The sequence below is a fragment of the Cupressus sempervirens genome, chromosome 3, assembly GCF_028749045.1.
Source record: "Cupressus sempervirens isolate cs-2001-9-10 chromosome 3, ASM2874904v1, whole genome shotgun sequence".
NCBI lineage: Eukaryota > Viridiplantae > Streptophyta > Pinopsida > Cupressales > Cupressaceae > Cupressus > Cupressus sempervirens.
In genome coordinates this window covers 280,732,473-280,750,375 of record NC_143120.1, presented here as the reverse complement: position 1 = coordinate 280,750,375, position 17,903 = coordinate 280,732,473, and positions in this window count along the sequence as shown.

The following is a 17,903-nucleotide window of genomic DNA, read 5'->3' as shown; positions in this document are numbered from 1 at the left end:
TGACAATATTTCTTCTTCCATCTTTGATCTCTCTGATATCTCCCTAATTTTTTTGATATCTCCCTCTTTGACAACAATGCCAAAGACTTGTCATCTATACATGCAGATATAATAAATTCATGTTCTCCCTCTATCACCTTGCATGTGAGTATAAATCTTATGTTTTTAGCTCCTTCCTTACTTCAACCAAGTCCTAAAGTAAGATCCACTACATCAAGTTGTAAAATATGCCATTCAATTCAGTTGATGTAGTGCACTAATACTACTTATTAAGTAGCTTTGGATAGGGTTATCACCCCTAGTTTACCTCTAAGATATTCATGTGCATCCTTAGATAAAGCCTTTTTGAATATATTATATATTTGTTCCTTTGTATTTACATATTCCATTCTCTCTTCTTTGTCTTCAACAAATTTAGATATTTGATACTTGATTGCAATGTGCTTTGTCTTTGTGTGCATCGCAGGATTCTTAGATATGTTTATAGTACTTGTATTTTCATAGTAGAGTACCATAGGTTGAGTGATTTCTTCCTCCATTCCTTTAAGAAATTGTTTGATCCATACCACATTTGTGCAATTCACTAGAGTAGCCACATATTCAGCTTCAACAGTAGATTGTGAAGTACAATTTTGTTTCTTGCTAGTCCAAGAGACTAATATTTTTCCTAAGAAAATGCTCCTCCACTTTTACTTTTCCTATCATAAATGATTCCTACCCAATCTGCATTTGTATAGGCTCTCAATTTAAGCTTCTTTAAATAAAGACCATAGTCTTTTGTACCTTTCAAGTATCTCATAATCCTTGTAATGACCATTAAGTGATTCTCCTTAGGATTTGGAGAAAACCTTTCAACAATCCCAACAACTAGTACACTATCAGGTCTTTTATGAACTACATATTACAATTTGTCAATCATAGATTTGTACAATTTTTTACTTACTTCAGCAAAATCATCAATTTTGGATAGTTTGTGTCATGTCAACATAGGAGTGCTAACTAGTTTTGAATTCACCATACCAAAAATTTTCAATATTTCCTTCACATACTAGAACTGAGTGATGTAAATACCACATTTCATCTGATATACTTGCAATCCAACAAAGAAATTTATTTCTTGAAACATAGACATCTCAAACTCTTTCATCATTTCATTTGAAAATGCCTTACACAATGCATTTTGTCCTCCAAATATGATATTATCAACAAATATTTCAGCTACTAAAATTCATTTACCTCCTTCTATCTTCAAGTGCATATTACTATTGTCATTGGGCTTCTCAAAACCAATCTTCACAAGATAGTTGTGTAGTCTTTCATACCATGCTCTGGGAGCTTGCTTCAAACTAGATCAAACTTTGTGTAGTCTACACACCATGTTCTTATTTTTTGGATCAACAAATCCTTTAGGTTGTTCTTTGTAAACCTCCTCTTCTAGTATGTCATTCACAAACGCTGATATAACATCCATTTGATAAAATTTTAATCCTTTATAGGAAGAATAAGCAAGTAGAGTTTTTACTCCTTCCGATCTTGCAACTAGGGAAATGTCTCTCCATAGTCAATTCCCTCTTCTTGTGCATATCCTTTGCAAATTGACCTTTCCTTATTCCTTGTAACTTTACAATTCTCATCCATTTTGTTTTTGTACACCTACTTGGTTCTAATAGCATTCTTGTTCTTAGGTTTGGGTACTAGTGTTTAGGGATTATTCTTCTCAATCTGATCAATTTCTTCTTACATGGCTTGATTCTAGTCTTCATTTTCTAATGCATCCTTCACTGATTTAGTCTTGTGTATGCTTAATAAACATGTGTCATTTCTCAACCTATTCCTTATCATTGGACTCTCTTCTTTATCTCTAATGACTTTTTCAACAAGGTGATGTCTTCTGACATACTTTGACAACAATGGCTTGGTTCTCCTTTCTACAATAGGTCTTTCATGAAGTTCAATTTCAGCTTCAATGTGCTCTTCTCTATTAGGTAACTTGACATTTCTTTCATGTAAATCAGTCTTAGTATCAAAATGTACCATGATTTTTTATTGTAACTCAGTTCTTGAATACAACTCAGAATCCATTACATGTGACTCAAACATTACTTATTCTTGTTGATTAGCAACTCGGTTTGCAAAATTATTAGTATTATTAGAAATGTCTTCATAGTAGTACATAAAGGTTCTAAAATTTCACACTCCTTTGGTTCATCTTCATGTACTTCTATATATTCATCATACTTTACATTTTCACTCTCCACAATTTTTTTAGTGTTAGTGTTTAAAAACTTATAAGCTTTACTTCTTGTGGAATATCCTAGGAATATACCTTCTCCACCTTTTGCATCAAGTTTACCATTTATGTTGTCCTTGAGAATGTAATGCTTGCTTCCAAATACCTTAATATTTAGCATTGGGTGAGTATCCATACCATAATCCAAAAGTTGTGAAATTTGTGCCTTTCTTGATTTGTACCTAGTTCAAGGTATAGGCAACTATAGTGACAATTTCTCTCCAATATTTCAAAGCAATATTCTTCCCCATCGTCAATTTTCTAGCACAATCCATTACAAACTTATTCCTCCTTTCAATAATCCTATTTCTTATAGGGGTCCTAGGTTTAGAATTTTGTCTTTTGATTCCTCTATCATTGCAAAAAATTTTGAACTCATTTCATGTAAAGTCTCCACCTCTATTAGATCTTAAATATTTCAAGCTTTTACCAGTTTCCTTTTAAAATCTTGCTAGATACCATTTAAATATTTGAAAAGCATAAAATTTTTCTCTTAAAAACATTACCATCATCATTCTCAAGTAATCATCAACAAATAGGATAATGTACTTGCCACCTTTGTAGCTTTGCACATCAATTGGTCCACATAAATCATTATGAACTAATTCAAGAATTTATTTTGAAATATGAGTCTTACTTTTAAAACTAGACTTTGTCATCTTTCCTAACTAACATTGTTTGCAAATAAGATTATCAGGTTTCTTTAGTTTTGGCAAATCTCTTAGACTCTTTTCATCTTACTGATACTGACCAAATTGTTAAAATTTACATGACATAATCTTTTGTGCCATAGCTACACATCATCAAATTCTACAACAAGACAAGTAGCATCATTCATGTCAAGATAAAATAGATTACCTCTAGTCTGATCCCTACTTCCATTTAGTTTTCCATCAGTGTCATAGATCTTAGCCTTCCTAAGTATACACTTGCAGTAAACTTAGAATGACCTTAGAAAGAAACACAAAGATCATTCTATATTAATGTATTCTCAGAAAACTTGCAGAGAAGATACATCACAGAACTTGCTCAAATTACTAGACTAAAAACAATCTAAGTGTATCACTAAAAGCATTAGAAATCAGACCCTTCTCTAGCCCTAGAATCTCACTTATATAATGTGAGATGTAACAAGATTTAGGCTAAGAGAATTGATAAGTGTCTTTTACAAGAGATATTTATATACACCTATCACAAAATGACAAAAATGTGAGCAACAGAAATATTTCTAGATCAAACATTCCTTTTGGTGGGTCCCCTTCTATTACATCCTCTGATGTCATTGATTTGGTTGCTATTCTGATTTGTCTATGTCTATGTATGCAACCACTAAGATAGCCAATAATGAAGTTTATTTTGATGATTGTAGGTTAATCTCCACCTATGGGTTTTCACCATCTTCATCCTTTACTACAGGAGTAACTTCTATCTTTCCCTCTTCTTTGGTTATGTCAGCATCCTATGGGTTTGGACCTGCAACTAAAATTGACTTATCATTCTTATCTTCTTCTTCTTGTTGGCCTTGTGTAGTAATAGTGTCAATAATTTGGATCTCATCACCCTATACCTCATCACTGTCAATTTCAACTTCCTCAAACTGTTCATCAGGAGCTATTTCTGCAATCCACTTGTCATATAGTGTGTCATCTAGCCAATCAAACTCCATAATATCCTGTTGCCTCTTGATAACAAACTCTACCTTATTCTCAATATTAACAAATTCTTGTTTCAAAGAACAAAATAATAGTTGAAACTTTACCATTTCTTCAGTAGTTGTAGCCCACCATGCATGCCCCTTTTTCATTGATAACTTTATTTATTCTAAGACAAAATAAATCACCTAACTACTTGGTCCTTTCATCTTTACTTTTCAATTTATTTTTTCTATCTAAGGCATGAGGGAATAAGATTAACCTTTGGCTCTTATATTTATCTAAGTAGTCAACAATTATTCTCTATAAATGAATTCTCTTTTCATCAAACTCTAGGAGATCAATAACCATGTCATAGGTTCTCTTAATTTGATCATGTGATGACCGTATAATAGAGTAACACAAAAAGGTCACCTCTCTCCTCCTCTATTTCTTTACCCATTTGTTCACAATAGGCTTTAAAGCCTCATCATTTTCTTTCAATTCATTCCAAATGTTTACCACCTAGAAAATTGGTCATAGACTAGTTGCCATTCAATTTTTTCCCCCAAATATATGAGATCCTTTCTTAATTTATCTTCATATTTCACCTCCAACTCTATATGTAAAGCCCACAGCTTGCTTTTTTCTTCTTCAAAGTCTTCTGTTGTGTAGTATTTCGCCCTTTGGGGTGTATTTGGTACATCTATGAGGGGGGTAGATTTGAAAGGTTTATCTAGCAGGTGAGGGTATGTTATTCTTGGCCTCGTGGACCTCCCTAATAAATTATTTTCAAGTTCAATTCTCCTCTTTACCTCATTATTGTAGGCATCCACAACTAGCTCATACTTGCTCTACAACTCAATCATTTCCTTTTCCTCCCTTTCTATAGTAGCCAAGGAAAATTGAGAATAATCCACATTCATATGGCTTGCTTGTACATGTCACATGTCAGCAACTCTCCTTACAATGATATTCCTTGCCAATCCTGAATCATCAGGCTATGATGAAACAACCCTGGATCCTCTTCTTAGTGACCAAATGACAAGACCAACTTGGTCATTACTAAATGTAGTTCCCAAGAACTCCTTTTTATTTGGATCTTGCAATCCCAGATTATTTGACACAGAATTGAAAATTAATGCATCAACAATGTCCCAATTGGGCAATAATAAAATATTTGTAGCTTTTACCATCTATCTCCCTTCTTTAGGGGTTATACTTTGGAACTCTTGAATCATCTATTCCTTTTTTTGATTTTGAATGGAGGCTTTATCCATGTCTAGATGCTCTATTTTCAAATTCTTACATCTTTCCTTAAAACTATTCATGTTTGCCCTCCAAGAAAACTGGTGGAAAGCCCTAGACTTTACAAAACTATCATGAGACAAAACTTTTTGATTGAGTTGTTCCTAAAGAGGATCAAATTCCCTTCCCATGTAATCTACTACAATCAACTCAAAACTTGGCATAGGAGGCTCCTGGGGGTTCCCTTCATCAATCTCTGCTTTGGTAACAAAAACTTCCCCTTGTGATCCAACTTGCTCAATTTGATCATCAGTGAGATGCTCCTCATGAATTCTCATGGGGGTTTGGGAAGGTGAGCACTCCTCAACATGAGGTTCCTATTCCCTAATTATCTTTCTCCTCTTTAGAGAAGGTTTAGGAGGCCTTTCTTCAAGAACAACACTAGTAGATTCAACTATATGTTTTAATTTATCTATAATGGGCCTTTGATTTTGAATGATAGTATATCCTAGCCTCCTTTGGAAAATAAATGGTCCTACCCATATATTAGGAGTGAAACCCAATCTCCTCATTATTTCCCTGGCCTTAGCTGGAAGAGAATTAATGAGATATTGCTTCTTCTCATTCATTGCCTCCATTATTTCAGAGAATGTATTCATAAGCTTATTAACTTTATCTCTAGTAGTTATAGAATTACTTAGAGGGCTGTAATCTTTATAAAAATAATTAATAAAACTCAAAACTTTTCAATAGACTCTCCATTTTTCTTTTGTTGTCTCTTGCTCCTATAGAGATTATTCATTCCTTATTACATCTTCAAGGAAATAAAATTCATGTTCAACTGGACCAAGCTTCATCTTATGCCTAAGATCCAAGTGAAAGAAACCCTCTGCATCACAAAAATGAGGGCAAGAGACTACCATCTTATATTGATCCAAAAAATTGTAAAGGAAAACCCGCCTTTCCTTGGTTATTACAAACTGGTGGGCTATTGTGCAATTGGGAAAAATTGATCCCATCCCCCTCTTGTGTAAAAAATCTTCTCTACTCCTCCCAACTACCACAAGAATTTAGCTACTCCTACCTCTAAGCACACTTGGTAAAGTAATACATGGGGTGTTCCTTTGAATCCATAAATTCTGATAATAATTGAAATTGAATATGGGATGATGTCTCCCCAATTATGTGAAACTTTCAAATTATGGGGTTTATCCAAAGGCCTAACAAGGTGCATTAGTGCCTTATGGATCTTTGGATTGTCACTTAATATGAGGCATCTCATCTTGGAGGCAAAGCACCCATCAAATCTAACAAAACTAGCATTTTTTGCTTCCCTAGTCATGTCTGCACTGCACAACTAAATTGGTAGTGCTTTCCCCTCTTGTTCTTTATTCAAAACCATATCTTTACCAAAGTATGTCACTCCCTTAAATAGAAACATGTGCATCAACAAAGAGTAATGGCCACAAAACTTCTCCACGTTGATGTTAGCAATCCCAACCAATCCAGTGTGAATCTCATCAGCTAAGTAGGAAGCAAAATAAAAAATTATTTCCACAACAAAAGAGGAGATTTGAGTAATCATATATGTAAAACTCACAAGCATAAAATCTTCTTCATCCTCTCCAAAAACTTTGTATAGGGTCCTATATATCTCTACTGCCCTGGCATTGAAGTATGCTTTCTTGAAAGGTTCTTTAGAGGATGATGTTATTGTTGGTAGGGTTCCAATTTTCCCAATGTGGGCCTTCAGTGCACCTTGTCTAACTATATCCTTCTTAGATATATATTTCTTTTCTAAATGTTTCAAATTAATGCACACATGATACCCAGTGAGAGGTTGCAAATGAAAAACTTCTCTAATTTCCTCTGGGTTGATGGTGATTAGAATTTCACCAACTATTCTCCTTACTACCGTAGTGGCTAGATCATAACTTTTTTCCATGGCCTCAAGGAGAACATAATTCATAAAATCACTAGGGACCACTAGCTTTCCTAGATAAAAATTCCATATATTGGCATGTGAGGCAAACAATTTCCTCTCTGCAAACCATTTCTTGAACAAGTTTAAACCAATTTGTGAGGTATGAGCATCTTGTACCCAGTTACCCTTATCAAAAAATCCATCTGCTATCCTCAACCTAGGGTTTAATGAGGTCAATTTCTTAACTTGTACTATCTCAATAGTAGACTTAAGAAGCAACTCAAGTAAAACATCATGTACATTTCTATCCAAATAATCTTCCTAACCTAAAAATTCCTTCTTTGGAGGCATCTTCAATTATGCTTTGCAGAGCTGAAACACTTACAAAGATTATAGTATAATTACTTACTTGAATTCCATTCTCATTCCTCTCTATATTTTTGCAATTTCTCCATGAACAAGTTGCTTCACAATCTCGCCAAATTTAGCACAATCTTCTCAGTAATTGCATCTACTCAGAAAAGGCTCAGAATCTTTTTTCACATTAGGTGGAACTAAGAAAATCTTTTGTTATACTCTATTTTTTCTCACACGCAAAGCTTTCATGTTTAATTAATACACAAAGTGGCACCACCTTCTTTGTTTAAATCTGCGTCATTGATCTTTAAAAATCCTACGATCAAGGGATGCAAAAAAAGATGACTAGCATTCCACTTGACAAGTTGGCCAGTCAATCCAATGAGAACTAACCACATATTCAACTCCTTCTTTGATAGCATTTCCATTTAGAACCACCGATGACTAAGGACATGTGTCAACAGGTCACTACCTTGCTATACATAATCTTCATGCAACTCTTCATAGTGAGATAGCAATGGCCATAGATTTGAAGTTGATTTGAGGGTATGGAAACTACATGAATCTTTTAAGTTCTAGTGGGTCCCTAATTTGATCTGTTGCATAGATTAAACAACACACATCTTTATATAGCAAGATAGTGAGAATCATTGATCCCATCTTGATCTGACAATCATAATACCTCATTTTTTTATAAATGGGGTGTGGGTCCAAGATACTGATGACATGAGAAATCCTACACAATTGGCATAAAAAAAAAATACTATTAACCTGGTCACCTTTCCATGTTGCTTGAGGTCCCACCAAATGTTCATTTCATGGTAACTTGCTATGTCTCTAATGGTGAGATGCCTAATTTTTTTGATAGCAAAGTAGTGAGCTCTGATGTCTTAACAAAAACTTAGCACTGAAAGAATAAAGGCAAGTGAAGTCAACATTGCTCTTATTAAATACTTCTGACAGTAATAGTTATTACACACCATGCCACTTGGAAAATTTTATGGTCACTAGGGAGTTTGGAGACCATCGTGTAATACATTTCTTAGCTACTCAGTATGTCACTAACGGCGAGACGTTTAGCTTTCTTGATAGTGAAGTAGCAAATCATCAGAAAAAATCAATATTTTAGTGATATCTTCTTCCTGCCTTTTACTAGGTTCCTTTTCCTTATTTGACAACTTTGAAAAAAGGCACGTGACTGAAACCTTGGCCACAACACATTTTTTGATTATTGCATATCCATTTTATAGCACCGTTCTTTAGTTTTGTGACATTTGCTACCTCGCTATACATGAGAAGTGCACAACTCACATAGCAAAGTAGTGATTGCAATAGATCTCATCAGAATTAGATGGTGAGATACATAAGAGAACTAGACTATTTTGGGGCATGGAAAATTTAAAATGAAAATAGAATGTTCACCAAAGTTGTAAAAGATTTCACTCCCAAGACTTTAAAAGGGAAGAGACAAAGGGTTTAACAAGATTTTCAAAGGAAAACAAAATCTGGAAGACTAAACAAGAAACCCTATTCACCAATGATGGATTCAATCTAATTTTTTTTAGTACCTATGTTACGAAAATTTCATCATGCAAAAAATTAGACCAACAGTGGCTCTATCTGTGGACATTGAAATATGTAGATTCAAATGAGGGCTTAGAATTTATGGGAGAAGCAGACCAACCCAAATCCCTACAAACTAACCACTACATGGGAACAACAAAACACAAGAGGACTATATACAAGAAACTAAACAAAGGCCAAGAATTTACAAAATGCACAAGAAACCCTAAACTATTGTTCATTGAAGAAATAAGTATTTCAGTAGAAATACTTCTTCAAGAACTGTCCATGAACTAGCAATTCTAGAATGTTGTTTGATAAATCCTTGATAACATATGAATCACCTCCCCATGTATTTTCAATCAAATAGGGCCCTAACCATATGGGATCAAACTTACCATGTTTTCCTTTATTCTCAATTCTAGCATGCCACAATAGGACTAAATCTCCATTTTTAAACTTTTAACTCACTATCCTTTTATGATATAATGTCTTAATTTGTAGTTGCAGCTTCTAATTCCTTAAAGATGCTTCTTTTCTAGATTTTGTTAACCCTACACATTCATCCAGTCTTTCTTTCACATTATCTGTAATATCCTCATCATACAACTAGGTGTAATTATAGAGTCCTACTAGGTTATTCTGAGGCATCCTTGCCTGAATTCTATGTACTATATCAAATGGGACTACTCCAATGGCTTTATTCATAGTTACTCTATTAGCCCATATTGCAAGTTGCAACTTAGAGTCACATGCCTTCTTGTTATCATCCAAGGCCCTCTTAATGACCTTTAACAAGCTCTTATTTGTTGATTCAGCCTATCCATTCCCTTGTGGATGATATGGGGAAGATGTTGATCTGGTTATTCCATATTTGTCACAAAATTTTATAAATTCCTCAAACCTAAAATACATGGCATTATCTATCACAATTCTTTGAGGGCAACCAAATTTGGAAATAACATTACCAAGCAACAAATTGTTGACAACTTTACTCATTGCATTTCTTATGCGGATAGCTTCTACCCACATTGTAAATTAGTCAGTAGCAACTAGAGTCCAAGAATAGCCAAAACTAGATTTAGGAGAGATCTCACCTATGAAATCCATACCCCACTGTTGAAATGGTGCTTGAACCTCAACTAGCCTCAAAGGAGTTTTAAGTGAAAATTTTAGTTTCCTAGTAAACCTTTGACAAGAGTCACACTTCCTAATCATGATTTGAGCATCTTTAAAAAGGGATGGCCACCAAAAGCTAGCTCTCATTACATTATGTGCAGTGGTTTTAGCCATATAATGTCCTCCACACACTCCAGTATGCATCTCATTCAAAATTCCTTGGGCTCTTTCTTGATCAACACATTTAAGTAATATCCCTTCAAAATTTCTCCACCACAAGCTACCTTGGATAATTATGTATCTGGTAGCTTGTAACTTAGTGCTCCTTTTCTCATTTTCAGTCAAATGATGTGGGGCTTCCATATGTTGCAGGTAGTGGATAACATTATCATACCAGTCAGAGTGATCCATGTCACATAAATTAGATCTAAGGTCATTTGTAGCCATATTTATTTGATTAGCATCCAAATTATATTGAGCCATGAGTTTAGCTAAACCTTGACCTCTTACCAACTTTGTTATCTATATCTCAATGTTGAACTCCTAGATCCTATTGATCCACCTACACCTTCTTCCTAATACTTCTTGTTGAGAAAAAATATCCTTTACAATAGCACTAGGCACAAATGCAATAACAATAGCCCTTACCAAGTAGCATCTAAAAGCCTTTATAACTTTTATCAAAGCATATGCTTCTTTTTCATTTATTTCATATTTTAACTCAGCTGGCTGTAATGACTTACTAAAGAATGCAATTGTTTGCTCATATCCTTCATTATTTTTCTGCAACAAGATTGTAACTACAGTATGAAAATAAGCAAAAGAAAATATGTGCATGGGCTTTGTGTAATTAGGAGTCCTCAACACTAGAGCATTTTTTATTGTAGTTTTAATATCCTAGAATGCTTGTAAAGGCTCACCATTCCAATCTACAGTAGCTCCTTTCTTGAGCACCTTTGAAATAGATCTACTAATTTCAGCAAAGTTGGTAAAAAACCTTCTTAGAAAATTAACTTGCCCAAAGAAGGATTGAATTCCTTTTACAATCTTTGGTTTAGGGACCTTCTCAATAGCTACTACTCTCTCAGGATCTATCTTTACTCCATCCTTTGATACTATATGCCCCAATAACTTACCTTTAGTTAACCCAAATGCACATTTCTTAGGGTTTAATGACACTCCATATTCCAATTCTTTGATAAAAATATTTACCAAATTCCTACAATGGTCCTCAAATATTTTGGAATAAGTTGGGAGGTCATCTTGATATACCACCATAAACTTATTTATATATTCATCAAAAGCCACATCCATGGCTCTTTAGAATGTGGCACCTATGTTAATAAACCCAAATGGAATTCTTACATACACATAGGTTCCCCAAGGAGTTGTAAATGTTGTTTTGAATTGCTCTTCTTCCTTCACCAGTACTTGGTTATACCCTAAGAATCCATCCATCATAGACATGAGTTCAGATCTAGTTACTTGTTGTAACATGGCTTCCATGTTTGGCAATCTGTAATTATCTTTTAAGGAAGCAATATTCAAATTTCTGAAATCTACACACACTATGATGTGTCCATTCTTCTTTCTAATAGGAACTAAGTTTGAAACCAAAGTGGAATGCCTAATCGGCTTGATTATTCCCCCATCTCTTAACTTCATCAATATCTCCTACATTTTGGGGCGTAGGGTTGGGTTGACTGGCCTCTGCTTTTGCCTAAAAGGTTTTTCATTATCTTTCAATGGTATAACATGTTGAAAGAGATCTTCTCTATAGGCATTCAAGTCATCATATGACTAGGCAAAAAAATGCTTGTATTTTCTTAATAGGTCAATCAAAGGTTTCTTAATTTTAGTTGACAAATTCTAGCCAATGTAGACTTTCTTTGGGGGCTCATTAGTACCCAAATTTATCTCTTCTAGCTCCTAAGGTTTACAATCCTTAGATCCATGTCTTACCCTATCTTGGTTATCAAACATATTTTCCAAGACAACTAGACCTTTAGGTACTTTGTTAGTTTTTAACTTTATAACCTCTTGGCCAAATTTTTTCCCCTTCCATCTATGGTCTCAACCAAGTCATTGCAATCCATCCCCTGACCATGATATTTATCTTCATTTAACAATAAATTGGTAATGTCCTTATCATATTCAAATACCTACCAATGTTCAATATTATCAAGTACTAAGGGTCTGCTCTAAATCTCAATCTATGAGATTCTTGCAAATGACATTTCCTGTGGCTTAATTGCTACATTTTCCAATAAGTTAGCCATCTTATTCTATGTCCTATCTCTTCATGATATACCAAATGCATCAAAGAATACTATCTGGTCCAAAATAACATTTCTATACTATTTTAATCTTCTATTTTTAGATGTATAGGTTCCCTTTATTTGAGAGACAATCAATTTAGAATCACTTATGACATGAAACTTCTTGATCCAGTGATGGGTAACAACTTTCAATCCTAACAACAAGGCTTCATACTCAGCTATATTATTAGTACATGAAAAATTTAAGGTAAAGGAATATCTGAAAGTGTGTTTCTCTAGAGAAAAAAAAACTACCTTGACCCCTACACCTTCTTTAGAACTAGCCCCATTAAAGAACATTGTCCATAATATTGGTGAGTCCGTACAACACTCAATTTCATTTTCAATAATAGAAAGAAAATTCTCAACTTCTTAGATGATCAATTCAACTCTGAATGCATTCACAATATTATCTAAAAAGCAAGTAGTATCTTTGTCAATTTCTTCACCCAAGATATGACTAACCCTTGGTTCTCTATCTACTTTAAAAACCTTATCACCTACGTGAAAAGTTGCATAATAGTCAAATTGCAAGCTACCTCCCATAGCAGCACTCCATTTTCTAGAAAGTGACATTCCATAGTGTGGAGGTATGTCAACCACAAGGACTAACATGTTCAATTCTACCTCAAGATATGCAACTAGCATTAATGGAAAAGCATTTATAGTACCTATTATTGGGACTTCCCTAGCATCCATACCCCTGCATCTACCTTGTGTGGTGTCTACTTTCAATCGTAAGGCTTCCATTACTTTCAAAGGCATTATGGTGTTAGAGGATCCTGAGTCTATCATGCAATTTTTAAGGGTCTTCCCTTTTATAATTAGACTAAGAAAGAATGGGTCAATATCTTCTATGTATGCTATTGATGAGTCATCCAAGAACATTTGGGGAATTTGGGACATGATACCACTATCTCCTATTACTAAGGGGATCTGTTGGGTAACATTTTGTTCTACATTGTTATTACTTTTTCCTATCCCTCCCAACCATGACAAAGCTTTACTCGTATGCTCTTCAATTCTAAAGAGTTTAGACAAGCATACCTTAATAGTGATTTGGGACAACATGGTAATCATATCAATTGGCTCAGACACAATGGGTTTAACAATCATACTTGGAGTAGGAGCCTTCTAAGTAGTAGAAATTATTATTTGCTTGGAATTATCAGATCTTGATCCCTTCTCTTGCATGATTTCTTTTGTTGTCTCACTAGCTTGTAATTGCACTTTCTTCTTGGGTTCCCACTTCTTAGTTTTAACATCTTTAAACTTGACTGTCTCTGCGCTAGCCTTCTTGTCTTCATCTTTCATCTTATGGGTGATATCTTTTATGAATATACCAGAAGGCTTCCCAATTTCATTGTTAACTATTCTATTTCTCAAATTATAATTGCTATGTACTTGGGAGATCATTTTAGGATTGATTCTATCAATTTCTTCATTGGAAGGCATTCTTAAACTTACATGACCCACTTCAGAAGATGTAACACACACCTGATCTTCATCATAGCTTTCATTATCTAAATAAACTTGTTGATGATGTAATTGATAAGCAATTTTCTTATTCTCCAAATCACTTTTTGTTTCTTTTAAATTAGAAGAAAATGACTGAGAAACTACACAATATTCTATAGAGTGAGGTGATTGGAAAATCATACACCATGACACATTATCATTCATATTTACTGAACATCTTTGCACAGGATCTAGTCTATCCTTATCTTTCACATTTTGAGTTTGGTTAGGAATTGGCTTACTATCCTTCCATTGGGTGGTATAAGGGTAATTCTGCATTCTAGGTTGTCTATTGAAATTGCTATTGTTCACAGGGGTTTTCTCGGAAACATTTGTCTTATGGGCATTGAAACTAGGAGGATTCATCTTTTTTAGCAATTTCAATACTTGGCCTATTATAGGTTCTTCTAGATTTTTTCCTGCAGAAGTTTTATCAACCTCTCTTTTGTTGTTATTCTTCGGATTGAAAAGCTTTGGATCATCTCTCCTACCTAATTTTCCATATGCCTTTCTATTATTCTCTATATTTACTGCAACCTTATAGGCATCCCTTAAATTCTTAGGATCCTTATCCTTAAACTAATAAGCCATTTTCTATCAAAAGCATTAAAATATGTTGTGAGATAAACATCCTCATTCAGCCTCATAACTTGAAACAATTTGTACATACCTTTCTGAAATTGTACATTGAAATCAAATGTAGACTCATTAGGATTCTTCTTGATATTGTTGAATTCATTTAACATGAATCCAACATTAGTGCTATCTCCATATTGCTCTTTGAATAACTTCTCTAAATCACTCCATGAACTAATACTATCATTAGGTAGCATTCTGAACCAATCTCTTGCATCCTCAGTTAGTGAATGCACAAACAACTTCATGACCAGATCTTCATGTTCAACTTCATAATCATTTAACATGTCTATGAAAAATTCTCAAATTTTCTTAACCAGTAACAACATTATTTCCAAAAAACTTAACCACTTTATCTCTTAAATCAAAAGATATGTGTTGCGGAGCACTAGGGATACCTACAAATGGTAATTTTCTATACTTTTCCATGTATACAGGTTTCTTTTGAAAACTAGGAACATTTGAGGTGCTTGCTATATTGGCTTGGTTTAGAGGAACACTTTGGGATTGTAGAGGTTCGACAATAGGGGCTTGAGTATAAGTGGTGGATAATGAGGTAGGACCAGACTAAAATATTCCTTGAACTAAAACTACTGGTCCACTAGGAGGTACAAAAATTGAAGTTAGGGTGGATTAATTTTTCCATGAGGCTAATGTAGAATTAGACTTAATGAACTAAATTTTTCTCCTAGTTTCTACAACTTGAGCTTCATTCTCCACCTTCTCAAGTTCTTTTGCGAGATCTTCTTTCTCCTTTCTAGCATTCTCTAAATCTAAATCTAATTTTTACATGAAAGGCTTTAAGGATTTTCTTGGTAAGACTTGGGGTTCATTTATTTGGAACCCTGTGGCTTTGTCCTTTCCCTTATTTGTATGTTTCACAGTGGGTTCTAGAGGATCTACTTGGACAGGCTTGTAAGCTTGGACTTGAGTAATGACTGGCTCTTGCTTTAGATTCAGGCATTTTTCTTGTTCTTGAACTTTAGCTCTTAGATTTTCTACATCTCCAAAAACATTAGTATGGAGAGTTGTAGTTTTCTCTTCTAACTTTTTATTCTATTCTTTCAAGGTAGCCATTCTTCTCAGCAAAGAATCCCTTTCTATTATAGTATCCAAGGTGGCTTGCTCCTTCTCCTTTTCAAGATGAATGCACTTAGCTTCTTCCTCAACAAGCCATTTCTTTAGAAATCTTATCTCTTATTGTACTTCTACAACATCTATAGAAGTAGCTTCCGAATCGGTAGGGTCATCCAGATCTATGAGATTTGGTTCAGTATATAGGATTGTTCTAGTATTAGAAGGATCTCCAAAAGAACTCTTGAGTCATAACTTATAATGCATTTTAGCTATGAGATCTGGTTTAGGGGATATATTCCCTACTAGTGATATATCCTTATCTTGATATGTTCTTTCATCCGGTATTGGGGTAGTAAATATCCTTCCTAGGAGTCTAGTGGTTTCTAATTTAGAACTAAGTTAAGAATACTCCCTCCTATTATTGGTTGATATTGGGAATTGACTGATATACCACCTCTGGTTTTCTAGGTGGGATTTGGATCTGTCCTTTTCTTATTTAGGTACTTCCTACCACCTTTAGGTAAATCAGTATACATTGTTTTATCAAGATTGGCTCTCATGCAAGCTCTTGTGTTTTTTTCTTTTATCATCCATTTCAATATATATACTAAATAAGCACCAGCTTCAAAACCTTGACTGAGTTTCCACCCTTTTCTTGGGAAAATAAACAATTATAATTATTCCTAACTTCAAAGAAAAACACAAATAGAAATATAAATATATGACACAGATGGACCAATCACCAATATTATAAGAGTACAACTCTTGCTTTGTTAGATAAGACACTTGGAAAGGCTAGATACGTCAGTGTATCTTTGTGGTATTTGGGTTTTCCTTTCTTTCTTTTTAAATTCTCAAGGTTTTTCACTAAAACACCCTCTTAGAACCATGGGTAAAAACTAAACAATCTAACACCCATGTACACAACAGTTCCAAAGAAACTGTAGTATTTTTTATAGATGTGTTGGACAAATCCCCAACATAGTCATCAGTTTGTTGGTGTTTTAAAACTATTGAACAACAAAGATTCAATAACAAATGGATAGTACTCACATAACCTAAGGATTAGCCAATTCCTATAAGAAATTACATGTGTAAACCATTCAGACCCAACTTCAACAAAACCAAGGGTGGTTTTCTACTCTTTAGGCTTTGCAAAACCAGGGTGGGTATACTTAGGGATAATTCATGATTGGAAGATATTGTATGAGAATTATATTAGTTTCATTCTGATTTTCATCTCAAATCCTCAAATGCATGCATGGTTCTGACATTTCAAACAAAATACATCCCATATAGCAGATTTGGTCATAAAGTCTTTTGTAGATTTGCAAGCACTATCAGCAATAGTGGCTAGCTAAGGCCAAAGTGTTCCAAGCAAACAAGTATTGACTAACTTTGAAAATATTCAGGAAAGAAAAGTAAAATTGATTATAATTTTACATTTGATACCCATTTATGATCAATTTCTCTTCCAATTGAATTATATTGACTAGTGCCTAATCCATTGGGGTTCAGAGTCTACTGCAATTCCATAGATCTAATTTGTTGCCTTACAACAAATATCATCAGCAATTCTTACTCGACTTTATCATTCAAAACATCCTCCCCATTCCTACAACAATCTTATCAAATTCATCAAAGCTTTTACTTAATTCATTGAACTAATAATAGTGATGAAAAGATATACAACCTAAATGGATTTGCATTCAATTGCACAAGCTTTTAATCACACAACATCAAGATAACTAAGTAATTAAAAGGAGATAAAATTTAGAAAGAACTAATATGGGGACAGCTCATAAGTTGTATTCAATTTCTTTGAAAATTGTATACACTTGTAGTAAACTTAGAATGAACTTAGAAACAAACATAGAGATCATTCTATATTAATGTTTTCTCAAAAAACTTGCAGAGACGATACATCATAAAACTTGCTCAAATTACTAGACCAAAAACAAACTAAGTGTATCACTAAAAACATTAGAAATCAGACCCTTCTCTAGCCTTGGAATCTCACTTATATAATGTAGGTGCAACAAGCTTCAGGCTAAGAGAATTGATAGGTGTCTTTTACAAGAGATATTTACATACACCTATGACAATATGGCAAAAATGTGAGTAACAAAAAGATTTCTAGATCAAATATTCCTTTTGGTGGGTCCCCTTCTATTACATTCTTTGATGTCGTTGATTTGACTACTATTCTAATTCCTCTATGT